Source organism: Protopterus annectens, chromosome 6.part0, assembly GCF_019279795.1.
Source record: "Protopterus annectens isolate FY-2018-M chromosome 6.part0, PAN1.0, whole genome shotgun sequence".
In the NCBI taxonomy this organism is placed as follows: Eukaryota; Metazoa; Chordata; order Ceratodontiformes; family Protopteridae; genus Protopterus; species Protopterus annectens.
In genome coordinates, this window is record NC_056737.1 from 568,595,790 (window position 1) to 568,613,035 (window position 17,246).

Sequence of the window (17,246 nt, forward strand, 5' to 3'; positions counted from 1 at the left end):
ATATATTACTTTCTCTCAACATCTAGTTTGCATATTGCATTGCTCCTGAGTGCAGATATTTATAATGATTCAGGTCATTCCCTTGCTCCTCTGCAACATATCTGCTGATCTGTGCAAGCCACATGTCCTACTGTGTACCAACACACTTATGAGTTACTCCCACAGTCATACAGATAGTCTTGAACCACAGCACTGGAGTATAATGCTAAATTGTTTCCTACTGCTTGTAGTCACAGTGACAGTACTATATGACTATAGTCTTACTGTAAATTGACTTTTTACTATTAACACTTGCAGATGCCCAAACTATACTACACTACAGTACCACATACCTCTCAACCTCTTGGCTCAGGGATTCTGGACAGAGACAATATAATGAGGCAGACAAAGACATTAAATCAGGTGTATTTTTTGAATATTATTCTAATTAACTGAATAAATTAATAGAATAGGTTTAGCAACAACATGCATTTTCTAACAATAAGTATGAAATTCAAACGTCTGGTATTACTGACTGTAATCCTCAGTGAGTTTTATTTTTATTTTATTTACTTTTTTATTTTGCATTTGTTTACTAGGAAAGTCCAACTAGACAAGTTGTCCTTTTTCAGTGGAGGCCCAAGGAGAAAAGCTCCATATTAATAAACAAAAAGTATGTACATTGATAGAAACCTCAACAACAAAAAATAATACATATTTACAATATAATAATACTGAATGTATATCGAAATATAGAATAGTAAGTACAAGATTTGACAGTTTACAACAATTTACAAAGCAACATTGATTACAGGCAAAATTGGTATGTTTATTATAGAGTAGAGCACAAAAGATAAAAAAAAAATATTGATAGATGATGTTTACAGGTTCTTAGGATGGATAGACTTTCTTAACCAGGGTTAGTACAAGAACATATCCACATGTTAATTAGATAGGTTTTAAGTATATTTTTGAATCTTGGAGTGCTAGTGATAGCTTTTATTTCTTGAGAGAGAGAGTTCTAGATTTTGGATATGATTAGAGTATAAGGATTCTCCAGCAGAGCTGCTAGCTTTGGATATCTTTAATAGTGATTTGTTTGTGGATCTTAGGACTCAATTGGTACTGTAGAGTAGTAGTAGGTTTTGTAGGGCAGGGGTTCTTTCTGGTGGATTAAGTAATTGATGGGCCATGGTTGGTTGTACGTTAGGAGACTGGACAGTTCTAACCAGGTGAGTTGTCCTAGTGCTTGACAATGGTAGGAGCTATAGTTTGATTCTGTAGCAAATTTTGCTGTTTTATTGTAGCAGTTATTAAGTTTACTTAAATCTGGTTTCTTTAGGTTAGTGAGTATTGAAGAAGTATAGAGGAAGGTGAAGATAAGATGAGTTCTGGCAATGGTTGTTTTTGTGCTGTTTGTTGGAAATTTGTAATTTCTGTATAAGGTACCAATTTTTTATGGACTTTCTTTATTGTCTGAGCTATGTGACTATCGAATTTCAGGTTACTGTCTATGATGGCCCCTAGAAGTTTAGCATGACATACTGGAGAAATAATTATATTGTTAGTTGATGAGATTTTGAAAGAGGGGGGAAGATCATTGGCTCTAATGGGGTGAAAAAGTATGAGTTTAGTCTAGTTGGTGTTAAGAATAAGCTCTGCATTACCTAACCAAAATTCTACTGCTGAGAAGGACTGCTGAGTTAAATGTTGAAGTTGTTGGCATTTAAATTACCTTGTTGAAATTTTACAAATTTTACTGCATCGGAGCAATAAATGTCGAACACAATTGATCAATGCAGTAAAATATTTAACGAGTATAAAAAAAACAAAAAAGAACAAAAAAAAACCCCTAAAGGGTGTAGGCAGGGGGGAAGCCCCCCTGCACCCCCCACACTGCCGCTACTAAAATATATCAACTCTGAGACCACACTACATTGAAGTTAATGGAAATCTCCCCCTACGGAGATTTCCATTTACCTGGTCGATATTCTTCACTTTCGATATTGCCATGCCGACAATATCAGATTCGATATTGTCAGCTTGCAACAATACAGTATAGACCCAGTTGTTGTAGTGTTGGTGCTGCATGTATTAGAGTTGAATCATCTGCGTACTAGAGTAGAGGTGCATGCAGGGTAAAGATGTGAAGATTGTTAGTAAACAGAGTGAAGAGAAGAGGACCAAGGATAGATCCCTGCGGAGCTCCCAAAGTGACCACCTGTAGAGGATAGAGGTTTTGTAGCCATTTTACAGCTTGCTGATGTCCAGATATTTAATCTTGGAACCATGCAAGTGCAAGATGGCCAAGTATGAGTTCAGAAAGAGCCTTTAATAGCTTGTTATGATAGTATTGAAAGCTTTGGATAGATAGAGGAAGATAGAAGAAACTAGATTACCATCATTTCTATGCTGATTAATGGTGTTAGCAAAGGACATGAAGGCAGTGGTAGTACTATGTTTTGGTCAAAATCCATGCTGAGTGTTAGATAGAAGATTGTTACTTACATGCTAATTTAGTAATTGAGAATGAATGCATCTCTCTAAAATTTTGGATAATGGTGATAAGACTGATATGGAGCGATAGTTGGATCACTGTTGAATTTCCACCTTTGTGTAATGGAATTATATGTGATATTTTCCAAATGGTTGGGACTTTTTCTTCAGAGGTGGATCTATTGATAAGGATGGATACAGGCTAGGTGATGGCTGCAGCATAAATTTTAAGATACTCTGCTGGTGAATGATCAGCTATGAGGGTTGTTGGCTTAAGTATTTTTAGGCAGTTTTTATAGAATGAGATGGGACAGGTTAGAAGGAGAAGGTTTTGCTGTCTAGACTTCATGTTGACTGAGGTGGTGGTGGAGTAGGTCAGTTGTTTTTAGTAAAGGCTAAGATGGATTTGGTAAAATATTTATTAAATTGTGATGCAATACTTTCTTTAGTGTTGGTAGTAGAAGGGGAAGGTGTACTAACTTGTCCTGATTGTAAGATTTTTTTTATTGCTGACCAACATTTTTGAGGATGATTATGGTGTTTTAAATAGATATCACTGGTTTGTCTTATTTTATCTAATTTGTCTTTTTGCCTTATTTCTTAGTTCAAGATATATCTGTTTGTTTGCCTGCCATATTTCCCAAGCTTATCTCTTATTTTTAATAGTGATCTTGTCTCTGTGGTTAACCATGGTGCAAAATGAAATTTTACTCTTATTGTCCTGGGGGGAGCTAGTTTTTCCAAGATAGTAAGGAATGTGGTGCTAAAATACTCTATGGCTTCATCTAGAGGGAAATACTTGAGTGAGGACCAATTACAGAGTTTAAGAGTGGAAAAGAACTCTTGGGAACAAAAGCTTTTTATTACAAATTTGGTGATATGCATTGCGTTTTGCTAGATTTACATGGTGTTGTAGTAAGAAAGTTGGGAGATGGCCACTAAGGGTGTCTGCCAGACAACCTGAGCATAGTGATAGAAAGAGAGTTGCTTAAAGCTAAAATCAAAATACTTAGAGTAGAGTAGAAGACTCATTTTGTTTATGAAATACTGCCTAAGAAAGCTGCTTTCCTATATTATAACACAGTGATCTGTTTTGCAGCCTGGGGGATTGCAAGTATTGAAAATGTATTGGAATGGGTAGGAGAAAAAGTTACTTATTAAAGGAGAGGGTCTACAGAAGACTTAAAAGGGATCAGATTAATTGTCCAAGCATCCCTAGAGCTGTGTTTGTCAATACGTGTAATAATGGCGATAATCCCCACCAAAAAACAAAGCCTTGTAATTTACATTAACTATTTTTGAGGTGAAATTTTTATTTCTAGTTAACATATAAGGCTCCAGATCATTAATTTGTTCAAATTGTATAATATCTGTAATAACCTGTATAATATCTGTAATAATGACTAAATGTTATAAGTAATAATGACTAAATGTTATAAGTATTTAATGGAGCTTTTCTCCCCGGGCCTCTGCTGAAAAAGGGCTTCGGCTCAGTCAGACATTCCTGGTCAACAAATGTAAAATAAAATAAATAAATAAATACATTGTATAGTTTTCTTGGAATTAACTGCTGTGATTGTTTTTTTTTATTGGGTAGACTGAGAAAAAAAGAGAAATTAGGAGAGTGGTTAGGAACTAACAAGCACCGGAGCATGTGAAAGGTTATGAAACAGCATATCCATCAAAGAAACAGTGCTACTAGATTCCGAACTTGATAATATTTAAACAATATTAGAGTAAAACCTAGATAATCTTTAACAACCAGCAATGACTTCTGATATAATCTTAGAAAAAAACTCGTTGGGGTACACCTTTGTAAAAACATGTTCTTTAAATTTTCACATTCGTCCATAAAGTCATCAAACAAGGACAGCATGTGAGCTGCATGTACTGGTTGGCCTTTGAGAATACTTCTTTTTTGGGGCAAAGGGTATTCACTACTAAAATGAAGGAAAGAATTACAATATGTCAGTTTATGATAAACGTTAGACAAATATCTCTGCAAACCACTGTCTTTAAAGATCATGGCATCTAAGTAATTAAATTCATCTTCCTTTATATGAGATATAAATTTAAGAAAATCTGTGGTAGTGGATAAATAATTTAGAAATTCTGTCAAATATTCTTTAGATCCTGTCCGCACCACACAAACTTCATCCAAAATCTAATATAGAGGTAGCAATGTTTAAAGAACATGAAATTTGTGATGCATCTTCTTTCCCATTCATAAAGAACTAAATTCACAAAGATGGGCACATAAGATGCGTCCATTGCTACCCCAATGTTCTGTTGAAAAATTCCTCCTTCAAAATATACATAGCTGTATTTAAGCACTAAAGCTATATATTCAACAATATTGTAACAGACATTGTTCAATAGAAAATCAACCCAGAAATTGCCTCTTCAAACCAATTTTACCCCAGTTTGTATGGGATCACAGTAAAAAGGTCAACTACATCAATAGTAGTAAACAATACATCTTCTTGAAAAACAACTTCTTCATTATGGCCAAAAAATCCAAACAATCGCTGAGCATTTGTGTTTTCATAACATGGAAGGGTTTTAATTTATGCTCAATATACACCTTTAAAGGGCAGGACTTAGACCCAGTAGCAGATATAATTAACCTCAACGGGAAATTTTCTTCATCCTTGTGGACCTTGGGAATGCCAATCATACTGGGAATATGGGATGATAATACTCTGATAAGAAATGATCACCTCATTTCTAGACACATATTAATATTCACCCCCTGATAAAATAAGTTCAGCATTCTACCATCATAGTCCACCCTGTCTGTAATAACTAAACCTCCCCCCTTGACAGGTTTCATGATGAAAAAGTCATTATTAGATGTTAAATCATCTAGGGTGTTTTTTCAGGTTTTGTTAGGTTCAAATACTGTCTTTTCCTGTTATGCTTGGCCAACTTGTCAAGCTCCAGCTCCAAAAAACATTGCAAATTTTGTAACACTGGTTGTAATAGTGAATTGAGAGTACTTGTTTTACTTAGTACTAATTCATTTCACCCACACTCATTTTGAATAATACCTCAAAATTAAGCTTTCTCAGGAACAGCTTAATATCAGTTAAGGTCCTACTAAAGTTAAAGTATCTCAAAAGTACAAAGGTTAACTCTTTCTTAAAAATAGAAAAGTGTGACTCATCTAAAATAATATTACTTTAGTTATCTACCTTAAAGTTATCTTGTTTAAAGATTAACCCATCCTGCAAAATCTCATTGCAAGATATCAGTCCCTGAATATTCAATATCTTCTTATCCCCCTGTATCTTCTTGTTTGTTGATACTGCGGTTGATAATTGGGCTGGGGGGTCCAAACACTGTTGTTCTCGCTGTTGTATCTGATTGGAACAATGGAGGAAAGGGAATTCTAAAGGGTCACAAATGTCAAAGTTGAAATTGTCAGTGTTGGCGTTATTGTCAGGGTAAGGTGGTACTGTCTCAGAGTATAATGTGTTGTCAACATTACTGACAGAGTTAGGGTAATTCCCTAAACTTTGCCCATTGTAGTGTCCATTACCATAGCTAACCCACTGTATGTTATTCTTAAGTGGAGGGTAAGCCTTTTTTACTAACATTCGCCTTTTTGTCACATCCTAGCTTACCCATTTTCCTCTCTTTCATCTTGAAACATCTATGGTCAACATCATCAAACACTTGGTGAAAATGTACCTTATATTCTTCTACAGTAAAAAGGAAATAATTTTGCATTCTGTTGTTAAGAACCTCAAGTTTGACTAACCAAGTCTGCATAACATATTAATTGTGAGAGATAATAGAGTGCATTAATTCAAACTCCAGCAATCAAACATTTTGAGTAATTCATAATCATAGTCACTATCAAGTTTCACTCTATGTATTTATACACACGTAGCCCTTTGGCACAACTTTTAAGTTGATATACTCTCGAAGGTATGTTGTCTAGTCGCAATGTGCAGTATTTTTAAATAAGCCATTTAAGTCCCTTTAAACTGTCCACATAAGATAAGTATTCATGCTCATTGGTAGAATAATTAAAACTAGATCAAGAGTTCAACCAGCCTTGCAAATTACCTGAAAAGGTCTGCCGAGAGTTCATCTTTTCCTGTTGTCCATTATTAAAACTCCGTGAACCTCCACTGGCAAAACCATCACCGCCTTCAGCCGTTAAATTAGAGGAGGCAAGCAGACCTTCCAAATCTGCACAAAATAAAGTCACTTGAAGGAAGGTTTCCTGGTTGCCTGGAATACTTAAAACTTCATTAGATTGCTGAGATCCAATAGGAAAGGATGCTAAGGATTGATTCAACAGTCCAACCAATAGCGTCAAGTTACCAACTAGGTTGCCAGAAATTGTAGTGAAACCAGCATCTGCTTCTTGAGTACAAGCCACGGAAAACATATTTGCAAATGAAACCAGTAACCAAAAGGGGCAAAGCAGGAAAGACTCTAGAATAGATGATGCCCTATAAGGGGAAGAATGTAGACCACCACTTTGGGCATCAATTGTGGTGCATGGTATATACCGTTTTGGGAATCAACTGTGATGCAGAGCATATAGATCACAGAATATACACTGTCAGGGCTAGCCACTCCACAGTGTAAAAAACTGTCTCTAGATGATTCATTCATGTTGACTAATGTCACAAAATGGGCATGGGTATTTGCCTGTAAAAAGTGGGCTGAGGAACCAGCCTACTCTGACCTACAACAGGACTCATGATAATGGTGGGAGGCATTTACATGTCCCAGTTTTCCAGTGTTTGTCTGCATAAAGCCAAGCAGCCTTGGGTCAACAAGCTACTGGCTTGCCAATGGCCAGTTGCCCAGCTTGGGTTACTTGAGACACACTGAGTCTAAGCTGGATAGAAAAAAAATCAACCTGCCAAATATGAATGACGAATTGCTATACTCAGTGTAGGTTCACTGACATGAAGCAGCTTAGAAGTGGATGAAATGATGAAATGATGAAATGAAGGAAAGGGGGAGGCTGAGCATCCTGTGTATCCAGAAGACAAGATATGATAGAAGGATAGTGCAGCAAAGCCAACCAGCCTGAGATCAAGAGTCTGCTATTCAATAGGAGGCTAAACTAGAAATGGTGTAGGAATTGTGGTAAGGGATATCATCTAAATTAGTGACAGAGTCATGGGAATCAGGCTACAGTTTAAGGATAAGCAATTATTCATAATCTCAGCCTATACCCCCACAATGGTTATGATAGTGAGGAAAAGAGTGCATTCAAGCAGCATCAGGACCTACTAAATAAACAGGACAACATAAACTGAATACACATATCAGGACAGCCAAAACAGGGTATGAGGACTGCCTTGGTCTACAGCGGTGGGGCAACAGAAATAAAGGAGAGGACATTCTAGAATGCTGTCTGCTAAATGGCTTGATGATGACCAACACATTGTTCAGCAAGAGAGACAGTCACAAGATCACATACCGGTGGCTAACATGCAACTCAGTTAGACTTCTTCCTAGTAGGGAAAGGGCACTGAAGTAGAACAGTGACTGCAGTCATCTCCAGGGTAACAGCCCACAGCATAGACCACTGCCTGCCACAATCAGCTAGAAGCAGTGGTCAGAGAAGGCTCTAAGGTGAACAGAGATGAGGCTAAAGACTTGAAAGTTCACTGTAGAGAACGCACATAAATTCAAGGAATTACTCAGGGGTTTATCACAACAGGAAAAGGAAGGAAATAGGTGGAGCTGAAGAAGAATAGCAGCACCTCAAAACATCATGTATGGGGACTACTGATCAGGTATGTGGCTGAGCCAGATATGGAATTAAGTTACATAAGGAATGCGTGTGGTGGAATGCAGAAGTCTGGGAAGTTCTCAAAAGAAAGGAGTGCAAGAAAAAGTGGGAGATAGATAAGATGGATCAGGTTAAAAAGGGATACTGGTTGGTTAACAAAGACACTAAGAGAGGAGTTGTAAAGCATAAGGGGTCAGAGGTATTCTATCAGATTCTGGAAAGTGACTTAGTAGATGGCACAAAGAAACTCTATCAGGTTGCAAGGCAAAGGCAAAAAGATAAAGAAGATAGCCATACACCCTTAGTAAGGGATGCCAACAACAACCTGCTCACCAGCTGACATGAACACTGATATGAAAATGTCCACATGAAAGCAAAGGCAGATGAAAGAAGTACTTTTAGGAGCTTTGCAATGAAGAAAACCCCACAGAAGCTGTACTGCCCAGACCTGAGCTAAGATGAAAGAAGAGATTAAGCCCACCCTAGAAGAATTTAGAATTGCACTAAGAAAATTAAGTCTGGGAAAGCAGCAGGCTCAGATGAAATCACAGCAGATATGATAAAAATGCTGGGTGAGATAGAGGAGAAATGGCTCCTGAGGGTATTTATAGCAGTATAGAGAAAAAGGTGTATCCCAGATGACTGGAGAATAAGTATACTAGTGCCAGTGTACAAGAACAAAGGGGACATTTGCAACTGTGGGCAGTATAGAGGTATCAAATGCATGCCATACTGCATGGATGTTCTGGAAAGGGTAATTGATATACGAATATGAAGAGTAGTAGAAAGTAAGATGGGCAATGAGTAATTTGGATTCAGATCAGGATACAGCACAACTGACCCAATGTATGCAGTGAAACAGATACTTGAAAAGAAGCTAAAGACGAGGAAATAGTCCAATTGGACATTTCTAGACTTGGAGAAAACATATGGCAAGGTCCCAAGAAAGCTGATTTGGGCAGTCTTGGAATGGTTTGAAATCCCAGAAACACTGGTAGAATTTGTGCAGGCTATGTACAGGGACCCATTGACTGCAGTATGAACAGTGTTTGGTCTTAGAAGGATTCCCTGCGGGAATGGGTGTGTATCAAGGTTCAGCTCTGAGCCCACTGCTGTTCATGCTGTTGAAGATCTATGTCAGCAAACAGGTTAAAAGGGACAGGTCAACAAATTTGCTGCATGTTGACAATGTAGCATTTCAGGCAGACCCTGAGCAAAAATGTCAGCAAAGGACAGGGAATAGATTGCAAACCTAAAGGCACATGGGATGAAACTAAGTACACATAAGACAGTTGTAATGGCAGCAAATGGGGGAAATCAACAAAGAAGCTAAGAAATTAAATTGAGGGGAATAAACTTTTTATCTTGCTATCCTATGTTACTGTCATGTTAAAATATAAATGTTTTTTACCCCCATTTTTGCTTCATATTTGCTAGCCGTCCCAATGCCCCCCATCCATTGCCAGATCTACCAGCACATCTATCCATCTCCCTCCAGCATGGATCTTAAAGGTATCCTAGGGGGGGGGGGACATGCAGGTGAATGCTTCTATTAGGACAAGGGGGGATTTTTTTTTTTTTATTTAATGACTTACCCTTATTTTCTTCCTCTCTTTTGCCCTTGCATTTGTGTATTCTTTCAGAGGGCTATTCCTCTCCGATGGACTATGACGTACTTTTGGGAGCATCTTGCTGAGCACCCTTTCTTGGGGATAGGCAAGTCCATCCCTCGCTGTCAGTCCCTCAGACACCAAAACCACTTCTTGACCCTTGGTCACCTGGGCTATAGTTAGGGCTTTTTCCCTCGTTACCACAGTACTGGCAAAATATAAATTGTTATTGATAATTTTCACAGAAGTTATTTCCAGCTTTCCTTTCATAATCTATTAAGAATTACAGGCCTCAGATGGCTGTAACTAAGGAAATTATTTTTTTTTAGTTGGGAGGTTGGCATAATGGTTAAGGTGTTTACCTTAGAGACACAAGGTGGGGGGTTTGATTCTTACATGGCCTAATTGGCTATGCTTAAAACGGCCCCCAAGGTCAGTTAGCTTAATACTAATCTGTGACTTTCTGTGATACAGGATCTGAATTGTCTGCATATAGTAAGGCCTTATTAAGTTTAATTCTGTTATTTGCCAAAAAAAGCAATTACTAGAATGTGGAAATCAAAATGTAAACCAACTGTATTTGAAGTATTGAATATTGTAACACAGATAAAGTAAATGGGATCATCAGAAAAGGCTAGGAGCAAATTATATAGAAATAAGTGGAATCTGCTGGAAGAGTACATGCAGAATAATGTTTGGGAGGTTGAGTAAGGTTAAAAGGAAGGTAGGAATTGAATGATTTATGTAATGCTGGACTGAAAGACAGTTGTAATTAAGCAAGAAAACATGTAATGCATAATGTGTGTGAATGAAAAATTGTTAATTTGTTTTGTTTTATTTTCTACTAATGTAGGTGTGCCTGTATCTTAAGTGATATTTTAATAAACTTGTTTAAAAAAGAATTACAGGCCAATAACTAAAAAAAAGGGTGACTGTAATAATAGTTGAATATGTTGAGCCATACATAAATGTGAGATACTGCAAAGTCCTTTTATCCTTTTACCGCATGCAAAACAACCACTACCACATGTATCACACTTATTCATTATTTGCATTAGACAAGCATACGTCTGGGCCTGGGGAAAACAATAAGCTTTCATTAGTAAAGGTATTATGTGAAAAGGGAAAGGGCATCGACAAAGGCATGGATGATATATCTTTATTTTTAAATCCCGGACTAGAAGTTGGTGTAGTAAAAATGCAAGAGAAAGAAGATATTGTCTTGTTTTTCTTACAAAACTTGTATATTGTGATGCATTCAGATTCTTAACTGATTATTGTGTAATTCTATTTGCTACTAATTAAATCTTTCATATGAGCTTAAAAAAGTGTGGATACACCATTGTAATGATGCTGTTTTCTAATAACATATATTACTTTCTCTCAACATCTAGTTTGCATATTGCATTGCTCCTGAGTGCAGATATTTATAATGATTCAGGTCATTCCCTTGCTCCTCTGCAACATATCTGCTGATCTGTGCAAGCCACATGTCCTACTGTGTAACAACACACTTATGAGTTACTCCCACAGTCATACAGATAGTCTTGAACCACAGCACTGGAGTATAATGCTAAATTGTTTCCTACTGCTTGTAGTCACAGTGACAGTACTATATGACTATAGTCTTACTGTAAATTGACTTTTTACTATTAACACTTGCAGATGCCCAAACTATACTACATTACAGTACCACATACCTCTCAACCTCTTGGCTCAGGGATTCTGGACAGAGCCAATGTAATGAGGCAGACAAAGACATTAAATCAGGTGTATTTTGTGAATAGTATTCTAATTAACTGAATAAATTAATAGAATAGGTTTAGCAACAACATTCATTTTCTAACAATAAGTATGAAATTCAAACGTCTGGTATTACTGACTGTAATCCTCAGTGAGTTTTATTTTTATTTTATTTACTTTTTTATTTTGCATTTGTTTACTAGGAAAGTCCAACTAGACAAGTTGTCCTTTTTCAGTGGAGTCCCAAGGAGAAAAGCTCCATATTAATAAACAAAAAGTATATACATTGATAGAAACCTCAACAACAAAAAATAATACATATTTACAATATAGTAATACTGAATATATATCGAAATATAGAATAGTAAGTACAAGATTTGACAGTTTACAACAATTTACAAAGCAACATTGATTACAGGCAAAACTGGTATGTTTATTATAGAGTAGAGCACAAAAGATAAAAATATATATATATATCGATAGATGATGTTTACAGGTTCTTAGGATGGATAGATTTTCTTAACCAGGGTTAGTACAAGAACATTTCCACATGTTAATTAGATAGGTTTTAAGTATATTTTTGAATCTTGTAGTGCTAGTGATAGCTTTTATTTCTTGAGAGAGAGAGTTCTAGATTTTGGATATGATTAGAGTATAAGGATTCTCCAGCAGAGCTGCTAGCTTTGGATATCTTTAATAGTGATTTGTTTGTGGATCTTAGGACTCAATTGGTACTGTAGGGTAGTAGTAGGTTTTGTAGGGCAGGGGTTCTTTCTGGTGGATTAAGTAATTGATGGGCCATGGTTGGTTGTACATTAGGAAACTGGACAGTTCTAACCAGGTGAGTTGTCCTAGTGCTAGACAATTGTAGGAGCTATAGTTTGATTCTGTGGCAAATTTTGCTGTTTTATTGTAGCAGTTTTTAAGTTTACTAAAATCTGGTTTCTTTAGGTTAGTGAGTGTTGAAGAAGTATAGAGGAGGGTGAAGATAAGATGAGTTCTGGCAATGGTTGTTTTTGTGCTGTTTGTTGGAAATTTGTAATTTCTGTATAAGGTACCAATTTTTTATGGACTTTCTTTATTGTCTGAGCTATGTGACTATCGAATTTCAGGTTACTGTCTATGATGGCCCCTAGAAGTTTAGCATGACATACTGGAGAAATAATTATATTGTTAGTTGATGAGATTTTGAAAGATGGGGGAAGGTCATTGGCTCTAATGGGGTGAAAAGGTATGAGTTTAGTCTAGTTGGGGTTAAGAATAAGCTCTGCATTACCTATCCAAAATTCTACTGCTGAGAAGGACTGCTGAGTTAAATGTTGAAGTTGTTGGCATTTAAATTACCTTGTTGAAATTTTACAAATTTTACTGCATCGGAGCAATAAATGTCGAACACAATTGATCGATGCAGTAAAATATTTAACGAGTATAAAAAAAAAACAAAAAAGAACAAAAAAAAACTAAAGGGTGTAGGCAGGGGGGAAGCCCCCTGCACCCCACACATCACCGCTACTAAAATATGTCAACTCTGAGACCACACTACATTGAGGTTAATGGAAATCTCCCCCTACGGAGATTTCCATTTACCTGGCCGATATTCTTCACTTTCAATATTGCCATGCCGACAATATCAGATTCGATATTGTCAGCTTGCAACAATACAATATAGACCCAGTTGTTGTAGTGTTGGTGCTGCATGTATTAGAGTTGAATCATCTGCGTACTAGAGTAGAGGTGCATGCAGGGTAAAGATGTGAAAATTGTTAGTGAATAGAGTGAAGAGAAGAGAACCAAGGATAGATTCCTGCGGAGCTCCCAAAGTGACCACCTGTAGAGGATAGAGGTTTTGTACCCATTTTACAGCTTGCTGATGTCCAGATATATAATCTTGGAACCATGCAAGTGCAAGATGGCCAAGTATGAGTTCAGAAAGAGCCTATAAGAGCTTGTTATGATAGTATTGAAAGCTTTGGATAGATAGAGGAAGATAGAAGAAACTAGATTACCATAATTTCTATGCTGATTAATGGTGTTAGCAAAGGACATGAAGGCAGTGGTTGTACTATGTTTTGGTCAAAATCCATGCTGAGTGTTAGATAGAAGATTGTTACTTACATGCTAATTTAGTAATTGAGAATGAATGCATCTCTCTAAAATTTTGGATAATGGTGATAAGACTGATATGTAGTGATAGTTGGATAACTGTTGAATTTCCACCTTTGTGTAATGGAATTATATGTGATATTTTCCAAATGGTTGGGACATTTTCTTCAGAGATGGATCTGTTGATAAGGATGGATACAGGCTAGGTGATGGCTTCAGCAGAACTTTTAAGATACTCTGCTGGTAAATGATCAGCTGTGAGGGTTGTTGGCTTAAGTTCTTTTTAGGCAGTTTTTATAGTATGAGATGGGACAGGTTAGAAGGAGAAATTTTGCTATCTAGACTTGATGTTGACTGGGGTGGTGGTGGAGTAGGTCAGTTGTTTTTAGTAAAAGCTAAGATGGATTTGGTAAAATATTTATTAAATTGTGATGCAATACTTTCTTTAGTGTTGGTAGTAGAAGGAGAAGGTGTACTAACTTGTCCTGATTGTAAGATTTTTTTTATTGCTGACCAAAATTTTTGAGGATGATTATGGTGTTTTAAATAGATATCATTGGTTTGCCTTATTTTATCTAATTTGTCTTTTTGCCTTATTTCTTAGTTCAAGATATATCTGTTTGTTTGCCATGGTTTTGTTTGCCTGCCATATTTCCCAAGCTTGTCTCTTATTTTTCATAGTGATCTTGTCTCTGTGGTTAACCATAGTGCAAAATTAAATTTTACTCTTATTGTCCTGGGGGGAGCTAGTTTATCCAAGATAGTAAGGAATGTGGTGCTAAAATACTCTATGGCTTCATCTAGAGGGAAATACTTGAGTGTTGACCAATTACAGAGTTTAAGAGTGGAAAAGAACTCTTGGGAACAAAAGCTTTTTATTACAAATTTGGTTATATGCATTGCGTTTTGTTAGATTTACATGGTGTTGTAGTAAGAAAGTTGGGAGATGGCCACTAAGGGTGTCTGCCAGTCAACCTGAGCATAGTGATAGAAAGAGAGTTGCTTAAAGCTAAAAATCAAAAGACTTAGAGTAGAGTAGAAGACTCATTTTGTTTATGAAATACTGTCTAAGAAGGCTGCTTTCCTATATTATAACACAGTGATCTGTGTTGCAGCCTGGGGGATTGCAAATATTGAAAATATATTGGAATGGGTAGGAGAGAAAGTTACTTATTAAAGGAGAGGGTCTACAGAAGACTTAAAAGGGATCAGATTAATTTTCCAAGCATCCCTAGAGCTGTGTTTGTCAATAAGTGTAATAATGGCGATAATCCCCACCAAAAAACAAAGCCTTGTAATTTGCATTAACTATTTTTGAGGTGAAATTTTTCTTTCTGGTTTAACATATAAGGCTCCAGATCATTAATTTGTTCAAATTGTATAATATCTGTAATAACCTGTATAATATCTGTAATGATGACTAAATGTTATAAGTAATAATGACTAAATGTTATAAGTATTTAGTGGACCTTTTCTCCCCGGGCCTCTGCTGAAAAAGGGCTTCGGCTCAGTGAGACATTCCTGGTCAACCAATGTAAAATAAAATAAATAAATAAATAAATTGTATTGTTTTCTTGGAATTAACTGCTGTGATTGTTTTTTTTTTTTTTTTTTTTATTGGGTAGACTGAGAAAAAAAGAGAAATTAGGTGAGTGGTTAGGAACTAACAAGGACCGGAGCATGTGAAAGGTTATAAAACAGCATATCCATCAAAGTAACAGTGCTACTAGATTCCATACTTGATAATATTAAAACAATATTAGAGTAAAACCTAGATAATCTTTAACAACCATCAATGACTTCTGATATAATCTTAGATAAAAACTCATTGGGGTACACCTTTGTAAAAACATGTTCTTTAAATTTTCACATTCATCCATAAAGTCATCAAACAAGGACAGCATGTGAGCTGCATGTACTGGTTGGCCTATGAGAATACTTCTTTTTTGGGACAAAGGGTATTCATTACTAAAATGAAGGAAATAATTACAATATGTCAGTTTATGATAAACGTTAGACAAATATCTCTGCAACCCACTGTCTTTAAAGATCATGGCATCCAAGTAATTAAATTCATCTTACTTTATATGAGATGTAAATTTAAGAAAATCTGTGGTAGTGGATAAATAATTTATAAATTCTTTCAAATATTCTTTAGATCCTGTCCACACCACACAAACTTCATCCAAAATCTAATATAGAGGTAGCAATGTTTAAAGTACATGAAATTCGTGATGCAACTTCTTTCCCATTCATAAAGAACTAAATTCGCAAAGATGGGCACATAAGATGCGTCCATTGCTACCCCAATGTTCTGTTGAAAAATTCCTCCTAGAAAATATACATAGCTGTATTTAAGCACTAAAGCCATACATTCAACAATATTGTAACAGACATTGTTCAATAGAAAATCAAACCCAGAAATTGCCTCTTCAAACCAATTTTACCCCAGTTTGTATGGGATCACAGTAAAATGGTCAACTACATCAAAAGTAGTAAACAATACATCTTCTTGAAAAACAACTTCTTCATTCTGGCCAAAAAATCCAAAGATTTGCTGAGCATTTGTGTTTTCATATCATGGAAGGCTTTTAATTTATGCTCAATATACACCTTTAAAGGACAGGACTTAGACCCAGTAGCAGATATAATTAACCTCAACAGGAAATTTTCTTCATCCTTGTGGACTTGGGAATGCCAACCATACTGGGAATATGGAATAATAATACTCTGATAAGAAATGTTCAGCTCATTTCTAGACACATATTAATATTCACCCCCCGATAAAATAAGTTCAGCATTCTGCCATCATAGTCCACCCTGTCTGTAATAACTAAACCTCCCCCCTTGACAGGTTTCATGATGAAAAAGTCATTATTAGATGTTAAATCATCTAGGGTGTTTTTTCGAGTTTTGTTAGGTTCAAATACTGTCTTTTCTTGTTATGCTTGGCCAACTTGTCAAGCTCAAGCTCCAAAAATCATTGCAAATTTTGTAACACTGGGTGTAATAGTGAATTGAGAGTACTTGTTTTACTTAGTACTAATTCATTTCACCCACATCCAATTTGAATAATACCTCAAAATTAAGCTTTCTCAGGAACAGCTTAATGTCAATTAAGGTCCTACTAAAGTTAAAGTGTCTCAAAAGTAAAAAGGTTAACTCTTTCTTAAAAATAGAAAAGTGTTACTCATCTAAAATAATAGTACTTTAGTTATCTACCTTAAAGTTATCTTGTTCAAAGATTAACCCGTCCTGCAAAATCTCATTGCAGGATATCAGTCCCTGAATATTCAATATCTTCTTCTCCCCCTGTATCTTCTTGTTTGTTGATACTGTGATTGATAATTGGGCTGGGGGGGTCCAAACACTGTTGTTCTCGCTGTTGTATCTGATTGGAAAAATGGAGGAAAAGGAATTCTAAAGGGTCACAAATGTCAAAGTTGGAATTGTCAGTGTTGGGGTTATTGTCTGTCGGGGTAAGGTGGTACTATCTCAGAGTATAATGTGTTGTCAACATTACTGACAGAGGTAGGGTAATTCCCTAA